The following is a 13,966-nucleotide window of genomic DNA, read 5'->3' as shown; positions in this document are numbered from 1 at the left end:
ATGGTCGCATCCTGTTTATTTTATACTACATAATACAATCTGATTTTTGCACGGTCGCATTCTACCTGTTTTTTTATACTACATAAGACAATCTGATTTTTAACCGTCACATCCTACCTGTTTATTTTATACTACATAAGACAATCTGATTTTTGCATGGTCGCATCCTGTTTATTTTATACTACATAATACAATCTGATTTTTGCACGGTCGCATTCTGTTTATTTTATGCTACATAATACAATCAGATTTTTGCATGGTCGCATCCTGTTTATTTTATACTACATAATACAATCTGATTTTTGCACGGTCGCATTCTGTTTATTTTATGCTACATAATACAATCAGATTTTTGCATGGTCGCATCCTGTTTATTTTATACTACATAATACAATCTGATTTTTGCACGGTCGCATTCTACCTGTTTTTTTATACTACATAAGACAATCTGATTTTTAACCGTCACATCCTACCTGTTTATTTTATACCAAAACAATCAGATTTTTGCACGGTCGCATCCTACCTGTTTATTTTATAGTACATAAGACAATCTTATTTTCAACCGTCACATCCTACCGTTTATTTTATACTACATTAGACAATCTGATTTTTGCGCGGTCACATCATACCTGTTTATTTAATACAATTATTTTATCCACTATAAAATTATTGTACCAGTACCTAATTAGAATCTAGGGCAAGGCTGCACTAAATAATTAACGTAGTCACAAACGCAAAGTAGAAACACACATTGGGATTTTTAGTGAGTTTGGATTGAAAAAATGGGTATAATTTTGCGCTATGGTAGGAAAATCTGACAGTTTAGGTGGGACAAATGGACAAATATGCATATTAATTTAGGTTACATACATTTAAAACGTTAAGAATTTTTTTGTGTGATGAACTTGATGAAAGTTTTAAGACTTTAGATGTTTAAAAAATAAGATTGTATATTTGCACTACATGTAAATTAAATGAGTTTGTGCATCAATGCGATTGTAGTGGATTATTTCACATTAAATTAGTACATTTAGGGGGTCAGGCTAAGACAGGCCTAAACTTTAGCAACACATAACAAACCACAAACAGACTTTTAATGGGAAATATTGGCTGCGTCCAAAACTCTAAATTGCTGCCTTCTGAGGCAGCTTTCCAAGGCAGGAAGGTATCAAGGCATGTCCGAATTCAATATTAGGTTTACTTTCTGTCTCTTGAGATACCTATACGTGGGCTAACAATAAGAATGTGATTGGTCGAGCCTGGTCAAGTTCGAAAAAATAAAATGGCGGCCACGTGTACGGCTGGAGCACAAGTTTAGTGTAAATAAAGGTAGATTTTCATTTTTTACACCTTTTAATTGCATTTCTAGCGAGAAATTAGTATTGTAGTTTTCAAATATGTGATTAGTTATCACAAAGGCGCTCTCTGTTTATATTTTAAACACGCTGCCTTTGAAATGTGTCCGAAAGTCTTTCTCTGAGCTGCCTTCATGCCTCCGAAGTCATTGCCTCATGAGGCAGCGAGGCAACGAGTCATTGTTTTCATAATGCAGATTCATCCATTATTTTGTAATTACAGAGGCTATTAAATGTGATGGCTGTACATAGTGCATATTTATGCATAAAACGTATGGGTGTTTTTGGCACTGTGGTTCTGCCGTTTAGTTCAATTAAATGCAATAAATAAATGTATTAATAAAATGCATATTTTCACACGTTCCAAGATTAATAATAACTGAAAGTGATAAAGATGCCATCTTCCATCAGATGTTCATATTAACAACAAAAAGAAAGCGACACTGAGTCAGAATGCACTTTATCAAAATTTTGTGGGTTAAAATGATCCACAAAACAGATATCTGTCAAATGTGCTGCATGGACGTATACATTAAATTAGTTTATATGAAAGGTTTTACTGGATGGATGTGTGGATAAAGATCATGTGTGCACATGAGCCACATTCAGCTCTGTTGTGTTGATTAGTCAAATGTTTTGTAGAGATTTACTTTTGTACGAGCTATTATGGCAACCCAAATTATGCCAGATTTCCTTTTGGATTTCTCAATAAACATTAACTAGCCAGTCAAAACGACACACTCGCAATACGACTTCCATTAGCGTTATGGCTTACCGGAGGTTATACACGAGCACAAAGATGGCGGCGACCTCATTTACGTAAAAAATAAAGTGGATAACGTGTCGATTTTATATATAAATATAACACAACTTGCTACCACAATGTCAATACGCATTGATTAAACAACTTATCTGGAAAATTTGTATATTTATAAGAAAAAACTTCCGCTGATGTTTTGTATTATATCAACAGAAGCACATTTGCGCTTCCAAAGCGCCCTCAAGTGCTCGTTTTTAGAACGACGCCTGGCCTGTTTAACCCCCTAAAAAAGTATTTTGTGGAGTACGTGATCTTGAACCAAAATGATAAATGATTCACTTATGTACTGTTCGTTGCATATTAATGTTCCATTGTGTTTTGCTTGTATTTTGTATTAGTCATTAAATTGTATTGTGTTTTAGAAGTTAACTTGTGAAATTAGTGAAATTAACTAATCCTATATATGTGAGTAAAATTTTCAACATGGTTAAATGCTAAAACTAAGAGCTTCAAAAATCCTTTAAAATGGCACTAAGACCACGTCTATGGGTTCAAGAATAACAAAATAAAAACTGGCCATTTGAAACTCGAAAGTTATCACTTTATTTTGTCCTATTGTTTTCCATTTTGCGGTTTGTAAAACTCCGGTGCGCGTTGTTCAAAATCATTGAAATTTCGTTCATTTGTAGTTTAGCAATTCAACTAAATGTCCATTACAATTTCAAGACTGTTTTTACTTTGCATTTCGCCTGAGGAAATCCGAAGTTGCGTTGGGCGGAACCAAACTGATAGCCGCGACAGCGTAGATATACGTAACTTAAGTTACCTAACGTTACATACAAGTTAGTGGGTATATTAATGCATTAAATCCCTTAGGACGCTTTAATATTGGATTGCAATCTTTTTGATTAATTTAAATTAGCTTTAGTTTGCTGTTAAAATCGCAATACTTGTTACAACGATAGCAAACCCAGTTTAATATAATTGTGAAAAATATAAAGTGTCTAAATTGTAAATTCTTTATTACGGATAAATTACCACAGACGCTTGTTATTACGGGTAATTTAATTAACGTTACTCAAACTGGAAAACACAACAGAAATAAGCAATAAGTTACCTCATGAATTTAACGAAGCCTTACTCGTTAACGGCTTATTTAAAAATTACATTATGCCAACAGTTGAATTTGTATAAGTTAGCATATTAACGTTACATTATTAATTACAAATCTCTATTTACCCTTTTTCACGTTAAAATATAAACTAACCATCAGATACATAAGAAAAAAAAATTTTTGTACAGTACCTGCAATTTTCGCGTAGATGCTGTCGAAAGCACTCCGAGTTTATACCAGAATCGTCCGGCGCGATCCAGCTGCTTCTTCGGTTGCCTAGACGATTAAAGTAAACTAAAACAATCCTGTGCGTGACGTCACGCGTCTAAATTCCATTACATCAAACTTCAATAAAGGTGTTATTAGCATTCGCATTGTTGTGTAAAAACCTGACAGCATTTCTCTTAGGAAATTATTATAGCAATTTCTTTTAATTGCTATAATAAATGTGCTATTATTTTTAAATTCGGAACAAATAAACCATGTTGTTTTTTATTATTTTAATTACTATAATAAATTTGCTATTTTTAAAGTTGGCATTTTATTTAAAAATTGGCTTTTATCTCTCAGCTGAGCTCTTTTCTAAAAAGATTGGCTTAATTTCGTTTCTAACTGTCTGAACAATTTTTTTTGGGGGGGGGCTTATATTTAAAAAAAAATGTACTAACCCTACTGAAAAATCCAGCAAAGACCAGCATAAGCTGGTTTTAGCTGGTTTAAGGTGGCAGTGCTGGTCTAAGCTGGTCCTCTTAACCTGGCAAAGCTGGTCAAGCTGGTCTTCCAGCCTGACCAGCAAAGTCCAGCTAGATCATCTTAAAAAGTGACAAAAACACAGCTAGACCAGCTTGCTACACTAGCAAAAACCAAACTAAGAGACCAGCTAAAACCAGCTCATGCTGGATTTTCCAGTAGGGAAGCCTTTTCGCATTTATGGACATTATGACATAAAGTGTGTGTTATAAAGCCCTCAGAATGTAAGCAAAACCTGACCCAAATACTAGTATCCAGGGCAACGTAATCTTACTTTAACCTTACAATGTTAAATCCAGAAGCTTCACAAAAATGAAGAGACATAAATCTGAGTCACTTCCTATGCTATATATTTTCAGCAAATGAGAAAACTCATGAATTAAGTGCTAGAACAGAATCACAAATGCAGTGTTTTATAAACAGTTTTTTTATTTACACACACACACACACACACACACACACACACACACACACACACACACACACACACACACAGTTTATTTTCTTTATAACTAAAACAAGAAGACACTGTGCTTTTCAACTTTGTTTTTGGGTGTTGCCGTCTGCAAATTTCTAATTTTTTCAACATAAGACAGACAAAAATTATATTAAAAACAATGGCCAAAAGGCTTTTCATTATAAGATCGGTCACTTTTAATATCCTCTGCTTGCACATTTCTGAAGATCTCACGTTTAGTTTAGTTCAATTTAATGATGTTAACAGGGATGGTTGTGTTGTACATCATAGAAGACAATGTCCATGGCGTCCATGGGCTACAGGTGTTTTTGTGGTAAAACAGTATAAATACCTTTGATGATTTTCTCTGCGATGCTGTCAGGGCCAGACTTGCCCTGCAGGTACTAAGTAGTGGTCAAAATAAGATTTATCATCTCTTTCAATGCACTCAAATGTCTATACATTATCAAAACTGTACATAATTTTAGTCCATAGTATAAGTAGGCAAATTGAGATGCAGGCTTGGTTTGTCTGTGTGCGTCTGGTTTGCCTTCAAATACGATTTTGCTTGGGAAATCTTTAAAGAGCACATAACATTAGAGTAACGTTACCATGGTCCACGTGTCGTTTGGTTTCATGCCATTAGGTAACTTCTCACAAATTTTCCAGCACAACCTGCTCACTGGAAATAAATCTTGACATGGATCAGCAACTGCTCAGTGTTTCAATAATTCCCATTTTCATGTCACGTGTGTAAATCTCCAAAGCCTTGATACTCTGTAAGAAGTAAAAAAGTATCACTGAGTGTACATGTACAAGCCAATATACTAAATTAAACCAGATCAATATAGAATATCCTCAAAGTTTAAACTTATAAAAAACGGCTGCTACTAGCTTGTGTTCAACATTATGAAAAATAGAAGTAACTTATGGTTATTTTGGTATTGGACATTTTTCATTACTATAGTTTCACTGAAAATATCCTTTAGTAAATGTGTGGTTATATGGTTATCCAACAAAAACAATAGTAAAACTATGGTTAATTTTCTAAGGGCGAATTGTTCAAGCAAACCTATAAGCGCTACTTCGTGTTGGTTTTATATTCGATTACTTACAGTACAGGCAACGCGCTGATTATTTAAACATCTCGTCCGTTTTGGCGGTGTTCGTGCAATTATTTGAGACTCGCTCTGTTGAGTATAAACAGCAGCTTTACAACAAGAGCGTCCTTTTCATATCTACCCCTTGTGGATTTTTTCCTGATGCAAGATGACGACTAGTCTCACGTAGCCAGACCTTCAATACTGAAGCCAACAGTTTGTGGGCGTAAAAAAAAACAGTTTGTGGGCGTGACGTCTGAGGCTGAGACTACATGACGACTGCAGCATGCGCGGCGCAGATCGATTGGCACATGAGATCAATGTAACGCGAGATATAAGCTTTTGAATGGCTCTCGCGGAACTTTGATGTCATAGGTTGATTTGTCTGCGCAGTGCTGCATGCATTCGAATACATGTAAACAATGCGCCCGTTTCGTTACGTCCAGGCCGAATACAGAAGCCCCTACACTCGTAATATATTCATTTATTTAAAAAACACATCAATTTCTCTCTAGAAAGGTGCCGGTTGCAAGCAGCCTTTCATGTCTATGTGTGCACGTGTGTGGGCACGGGGCAGCGGCTCTTAATAAAAAAACGCACCTAAATCTCGCAAAAACCTAACAGTTTTCACACAAATATGTTATATAAGAAATACATATACTCACTGTGGAAGGTGTAGTGACTTTGCCATTTCCTCACTAAATGAAGTGTTAGCTCGGTGCGTTACACTGAGGAGAAAACATAACATATGCCTTTTGTTTGTATGCTGTAATTATTCAGATTTTCACTCAGTTTCACACGAAAATGACTTTAAAAATGACTTAAATGTAAATAATTAACCTGTTAGCTAGCACTTCTATTTTTGAGCATTTTCTGAAAAACGACAACTCCAAACTAAAACATCTGCAGCTCTTAAACCCTATGGTCTATAATCACAATTCTGGTCTTGTTTGAAACAAGACACTTGACATATTGTTGCCTAATAGTCATAACAACTCAGAGTAGTAAAGAAACAGAGTAAAACAAGGTAAAATATACATTAAATGACTTCCGTTTTTCTTTAAATAACATTCACTTAGCAAAAAAGGTATGAAATGGTCATGTGAGACACCTGGGGACACCATATAGGTGAACTGAATGTCTGACCATGCGGTGATTCAAATTTGAGAATGATACTCCAAAAAATGTTGTTTCTGCGAACTTTTATTTCAAAAAAGTCCAGGCGTCCTTTCAGAAAAAGTGCACTTGGAAACTCCAAATATACACATGATAACAAAATGACATTATGATCAAAAGAAAATGAGTCAGGACTACATATTACATTATGTATATCAATTCAGAACTTCTCTGCCCACCAAAGCACATAGAAAAAACTATTTCAGAAAAAAACATTTGCACATTATAACAAAATACTTGCTATTTTAAATGTGGTCGCTCATGAATGCACTGCAGATTCCAGTCCTCCTCTGTGTCAACTGAAGCCCTGTTACAACACACACACAAAGCAAGAGAGGATTTTAGTTTGAGTCAAAAGTTAGAGACATATAACTATTTGTATGAGAAAGTATGATGTAATATACATGAACATAATACATACATATACACACACACATTACATAAATATATTTATTTATAATTACAAATGTCTTATGTTTGCCAAATAACCTATATTTCTCAGCTGGTAATACTCATATTTTCCACCACATATCTTATTTTCTAGTTTTTAGTTTGTATATTCTGTGCATTGGACTCATATAGCTATAAATATGATGCATTTATATAACATGTCATAGAAAAATGAAACCATGTAAAACTCGCATCTTAGTCATCTCCAATGTTACTTTATAATCAAAACAGCTAACAATAAACAAGAAATGTAACGTTAAATAAATAATGAACAAAAGAATCCAAACTTACTTTATCCAAGCGAGCGCAGCTGAGCTCATAGTCCGGTCCATCTCTCCTCGACAACGCGGTTTCGTTTATATCCAGTCTTCCATTTTTGCTCCGCAATCGTGCTCTTTATCAACTTCTCCAAAACACTCTCAACACAAAAAAGTCATCTGCAGTCGACGATCCACAATGTAGATGTTATATCTAACCTTTGGAGAGGCTCCGGAGAGCCTAGCCGGCTGCTATGCTACACAAACAAACAAACAAACGCGCACGGAGGGGCGTGGCATTTCGCTCCATGCGCTTCTGTAGATTTGCGCAGATGTACACTTTACTGACGTAAGTTGAATCCTTGTAATCGTTTCATGATTGGTTAGTACCCCTGCCCTTCAAACTTGCTGGCTATGCATTGGCTGGCTTCGTTTTGGCGTAATCCAGTCAAAAGCCTATGGTGAGCTGAAGGACATCTGGCTCGGCTAATCGGGTATCCCATGGCATTTTGAGTTGTCAAACCTTTTCTGATTGGACAAAACAGAAAAATAGGGCGGGATATTTATCGGAACAGTCTAACGAAGCAGGAAGAGATGGATTTTCACTGATAAAAATCGATATTGGATAGAAAATAAACATGATCGATCATACTTACCGGACGCGCGGATGTAAACAAAGGAGGATATTGCTGGATTTCTCACTATTTTCATTGTTTTGGATTAAAACGTGGGATGCTTTTTGAAGAGTGGACCCTTACGTTGCAATGTACGTTGAAGTTTTTGGGGATTGTCAGAAATTATCAGAACCATATGGCAAGATATGTGAGTACCCACACCCCTTTTTTAATGCGTTCCGCCTGTATTTCATTTAACCCTTTCCACTCCAGTGTATTGATTGCAAAACAAGCTCAGAACATGAATTTGGAGTGTTTAAACTTTCAAATAATGCAAAGTTTATGATTGTTGATTGAATATTTGATGTTAAACAAAGTACAAAAACACGTAAAAACGCCCCCTAGGGCCCGCTGCCGGGCCGGTGCGTGTTAAGAATTAAACTTCTTAAAGCAACACTATGTAGTTTCCATGTAAAAATGACTTACAGCTCTCCCATGTGGTTAAAAGCGCAACAGTGCCTGGTATCAGACACTCTTCTGCAGGCAGGGGGAGGAGCGGGCTGTGTTTCCTACCCTCCACTAGTGATGTTACGTCTGACACCGAAGCTTCGATGCTTGCTTCAGACTCGAAAAGTCCTTGCAATGAACCACTGTTTCGGAGCTTGTATCGTTACGTCACTAGTCACGTGAAATACGACGTCTGAAGCAAACACACTGGTTCATTTCTGTAGTGAACCACACGACTGCTTTGATAGTCCAATCCGGCGTTGACAGGTTTGAAACTTGGCGGCTTTATTTTTCACGCAACTGAAGCCAAACCATAGAAAAGCTTTCTAAACAATTTTTGTGTACTCCAGCATCATCTGTTTCGTGCGAGAGTATATTCTCCAAAGCTGGTGAATTTGTAAAAAAAAAAGAAACCGCCCACATCACCAAATGTATAGCCTATTAGGCTATATTATAAAATTATTTTAAAATATATTATAATTAATATAAAATTATATTTCTGAATAAAAACCACAACATTTAATGAATACCCTCCTCCACATTGTCCAAGCCCTGTCCAGTTGCCCTCTGCCACAGTATAAATACATTTTTAAATAAATAAATGTCCAGTCAGTAAGTTGTAGAGTGCTGTATCCTACAGCTAAATATTCACACACAAACACATCTCAGGTTCAATGTTTTATTGAGGGTTTGAAACATGAACACAGTGTCAAAGCTCTGACAGCCCAAATGGGGCGGTAACATTAGCCTACTTGCATTGTCCGCTTTGTTGCATTACCTTTATTTACTTCACCAGCAAATGGTGGTGTGCATTTTCTGTTTGAATTAAGCTTCGAGTAATGAACCATTTTCGGCACAATTGTATCGGAAAGCAATAATGCTTCGAAACGCTTCATTTGGCCATCACTACCCTCCACCATCACTTTCAGAGTGTGCTTGTAGCAGCTAGGAGGTTGCTCAGGTTGCATCAACAGTACAGTTTGTCCAGTTAAAAGTTGTTCTATAACTGAAATAATTTTAGAGACATTATTTAAAGGTAAAAAACTACATAGTGTTGCTTTAACACGCACCGTCCCGGCGGCGGGCCCTAGTACTTAGGCCTAGTACCATAACTTTTATTGTAGAAAATGTAGATCATCAACTCCCGCGCAACCACACTGAAGCCAGTTAGTTTCAGGTGCATACGCTTTTCTGGCCCAAACTACGTTCAGTTAACTCTGATTTTTCATTTGACACGATAAATTGGCTGAGCAGAGTTTAATATATCTGTGAATATACTTTTTTTACCCCAATAGGCCTACCTTAAGTTTTAATTACCACAATGCATATTTTTGTTTGGGGATAATTATTTGAAAGCAATATGTTGAGTCAATACTTAACTTTCAGTGTCCACAATTTTTTTAAATATACATTTTTTACAGTGTATTTTGAGCTGAAACTTCACAGACACATTCTAGGCACACCTGAGACTTATATTACATCTTGTAAAAACGGGCATATTATGTTCCCTTTTAAAATTCAAAAACAACCCAGCATTTTTAGTTAAGTGTAGGTTTTAATTTGACAAGTTTAAAACATTATACACTGTAAAAAGTAAAAAAAATATATAAATCTTAATTGGTAATTACTTTAAATAGTAATACCTAAAATGTTCAACTTAAATTTTTCACCTAAAGTAAAATTTTAAGTTGAATAAATTTACATTTTTTAGGCGTTACCAATTAAAGTAATTTTTAAGTTGATCTGACTTTTTAAAGTGTACAAGAAATTCCATTAAAACTAATTCATACACATTTTAAAACTGTTATAATATACACATAAAAGCCATAGACTCAATTTCCATTGTGGTCCTCTTCATTTAAAAATAGCAAAACAGATCATAAACGGACTAAAATAAAAATTCAGCAACTCACAATAAATTTCCTATAAATCAATCATGAAAACGCAATTTTTTAAACGTACTTTCTTAAAATACTTTTGACTTGTATTTGTTTTATACAACACGGTTAGAGTGCAGGAAAAGGTTAACAGAGCTATGGTTTAACAATGTTAAATTGACATTTACAACGGTTTTTGTATTGGAAAGTACAATTAAACCAAAAGAAACAATGATGTTATAATTGATTGTTTATAAAGAACCCTTTAGTGCATATATCTAAAACATCACAGTTAAAACTCACAATGTGGCGGTTTTCCGGACAGGGATTAGACTAGTCCTAGACTAAAACATTTTTAAGAGCTGTCCAAACTGACAACAACTTGCCCTGATATATCTTAAAATACATCAGGGCCCTTTGTTTTGCCTCAAAATGCACACAAGTAATGTTTTTATTAAGGCATGTTTGTTAAAACTAGTTATATTTCCTAATTAAACCAAGGCCTAGTCCTGGATTAAGCTAATCACTGTCCGTGAAACCGCCCCAATAACAATCTTCATTTCATACCACATCCAATCCAGTTTACGTCCGTTTATTTATACTTTGTGTTTATTGCAAACTTATTTTCATTTTTACTTTCATTCTTACTTTATTTTGCATTTTACTTCATTTTTGTTTACTTTTTATATTAATTTAATTTCGGTTGCCCTTCCACCCTATGTAAAAAAGTCATTATGTACCTAGGTACATACGACAATAAAAATCTTAAATCTGAATCTCATGCATACAGTATATTAAAAAGGCTTGTATCGGACAAAGATGCTTCCATGTAGGTTTTAGATTTGACAAAGATTAGCATAGATTATAGGATTGTAGTCTCTTTAAAGGCTTGAGATCAGCTACATCTCACATATCATGGTTTAAAAGTTTGGATACAGCCATACACTTTCATGGTCATTCATACAACTCATGCATACAAATGTAAACTGTAAAATAAGGCATTTCCAAACAAATGTTTGTGCCACAAAACCTGTAATTTACTGTAAATGTACAGTATTCATAATATAGACATTTCTTCAGACTATGTCTATGATTCAACATCTTAATTTAGAGGTTTAGGCTCATCACCCACTCCACCGGCAAGGCGATACACAGCCAGGCTGACCTCATGAGCCAGACTATCAGCACTTTCCTGCAAACAAACATGTTGTTGGTTTAATTATTATGATCATACTGTAGAAAGTCAGTATGATATTGTGCTATATACGTGCTTGTTTACCTGTGTGTCTGTTGCTCCACCTCAGCCAGTCTAGCTGCCCTCACTGCCCGAGGCATGATACCGCAGTTCATGCAGGGGTCGTCAGAAAGACCCTCCTTTAAATGTTCGAAGCCAAGACATGAGGGACATAAATCATGGCCATCCTCAAGCTGCAGAGGAGCCATACAGGCCGAGCAGGAGTGGTTGCCAACCATGCTGGCAACTGAGAAAAAAGGTAGCCTCGGCGGAAACGCTGCCACCAATTAGTCACAGGGGCACACCTATGCTGGGAGCGGGAGCGAAAACACTACCTTCACCAGCTAAGGGTAAACTATCCCAACGAAAAAATAGACACAGAATGCAGTACAGATGCCGGGAGAGGGAGCGAAAGCACAACCTTCACCAACAAATGTAGCAAAAAAGAAAAAAGATTAGCTTCAGCGGGAACACTGCCACCAATCTAGTCACTGAGGTACAAATATGCTGGTAACGGGAGCGAAAGCACTGCCTTCACCAGCTTAGGGTAACGAAAAAAATAAGACACTAAACGCAGTACCGGTGCCGGGAGCGAAAGCACAACCGTCACTGCAAACGTTGTGAAGCCAGTTAAGGGTAAGCGCTATTAACAAAAACCGGCACAACCGAGTTGGCACGAATACACAAAGCGCCGTTAAGCGCCGAAACGATTAACAAAAAACTGGCACAACCGAGTTGTTGCAAAATACACAAAGCGCAGTTAAGCGCCGAACGATTAACAAAAAGCTGGCACAACCGAGTTGGCACGAATACACAAGCGCAGTTAAGCGCCGAACGTTTAACAAAAACCGACACAACCGAGTTGGTACTAAATACAAAAAGCGCAAAAAGACGTTTAACAAAATAAACCGGCACAACCGAGTTGGCACAAAGTAACTACACGAGCGCAGTTGAACAATCAACCAAAAAACTCGTCCGTGTTACAACAATAAATCGCAGATGAATCAATAATATAAAGGTAACTGTTAACGTTAGATTACAAATGTCGGGAGAGGGAGCGAAAACACAGCCGTCACCAACAAATGCACCAAACGAGCAGTTATATAAAAAGTTTGTAACTCACCTGTCGGTAGATTTCGTTGCGGCCTTTGGAGGGCGAGCAACTCGCTGCTCCGACAATAAAATGTCACAAGGCCACCAGCAACGAATGAAACACAATATCCTGTAGTCTTTTGCTAGCGCGGAAAAAACAACCTGCGAAGCGAGAAGATGAAAAGGAACAGATCCTCTGATGTCACCGGAAGTTATAGACTCTCCGTAGGCATCAGGGGTCACGGGTGACTTTGTTGGTATAAACACTCGACCTGCGCATGCGCGAGATGGATCATTCAGTGCTTAAGCACCGCCTCTGGCGGTCAGTAGGGATGAAATAGAACCTGACTGTACAAAATTGTTTTAGATTGTCCTACCTGTATAAATTGAAGAGGTAGGATGACCTGAAGGTGTGGTTATCTGTCGTCGTCATCATCTGTTTACCTACAAGGAAAGTAAAGTTAATCATCTTGTTATATCTGGGACATTAAAGAAGTGTTTGTGCGGAGATTACCTGTGTTCATCAACCAATCATCTTCTGCAGATCTATATCATCTGCTGTTAAACTGCTAGTTTAAATTAAACAGGAAGGATGACCTGAAAGTGCAAAATGCATTCACATTGTCCTACTAGTTTAAATTAAACAGGTAGGATGACCTGAAGGTGCAAAATGCTTTCAGGTTGTCCTACATGTATAAATTAAACAGGTAGGATGACCTGAAGTGGGAAATGATGTCAGGTTGTCCTACTAGTTTAAATTAAACAAGTAGGATGACCTGAAGGTGCAAAATGCTTCCAGGTTGTCCTACTAGTTTAAATTAAACAGGTAGGATGACCTGAAGGTGCACAATGCTTTCAGATTGTCCTACTAGTATAAATAAACATGGAGGATAACCTGACTGTACCAAATGCTGTCAGATTGTCCTACTAGTATAAATTAAACAAGTAGGATGACCTGAAGGTGCAAAATGCTGTAAGATTGTCCTACTAGTATAAATTAAACAAGTAGGATGACCGGAAAATGCTAAATGCTTTCAGATTATCCTACTTTTTTGGCCTGCCACCACCCCCCCTCTTCGGAGGACAACTTTATTTTTTAATACAGCAAATTATCTACACAATATGTTACAATGAAGACAATAGATTAATATACACACTGCATTATTTGACCTACCATAACCATTCACCCAGTTTGGTAAGACCCTGGGTACATAAGAAAAGGA

The 13,966-nt window shown here is 36.6% G+C and overlaps 2 long non-coding RNA genes across 2 annotated transcripts in view; both read right to left on the bottom strand.

Moving 5' to 3' along the window:
- Window positions 1-13,966, bottom strand: part of LOC141350582 (uncharacterized) — a 76,087-nt gene that overhangs the window by 14,563 nt on the left and 47,558 nt on the right. The window lies entirely within an intron of this gene.
- On the bottom strand, window positions 4,610-7,685 carry LOC129417419 (uncharacterized). Its single transcript, XR_012358475.1, has 3 exons — window positions 7,454-7,685; window positions 6,202-7,019; window positions 4,610-5,213 (listed from the first exon to the last, which is right to left on the bottom strand). It is a non-coding gene; the product is annotated as an uncharacterized lncRNA (long non-coding RNA).

This window comes from Misgurnus anguillicaudatus, chromosome 1 (genome assembly GCF_027580225.2).
Source record: "Misgurnus anguillicaudatus chromosome 1, ASM2758022v2, whole genome shotgun sequence".
Lineage (NCBI taxonomy): Eukaryota > Metazoa > Chordata > Actinopteri > Cypriniformes > Cobitidae > Misgurnus > Misgurnus anguillicaudatus.
The sequence above is the reverse complement of the archived record's forward strand: the minus strand, read 5'-3'. Positions and strand labels throughout refer to the sequence as shown.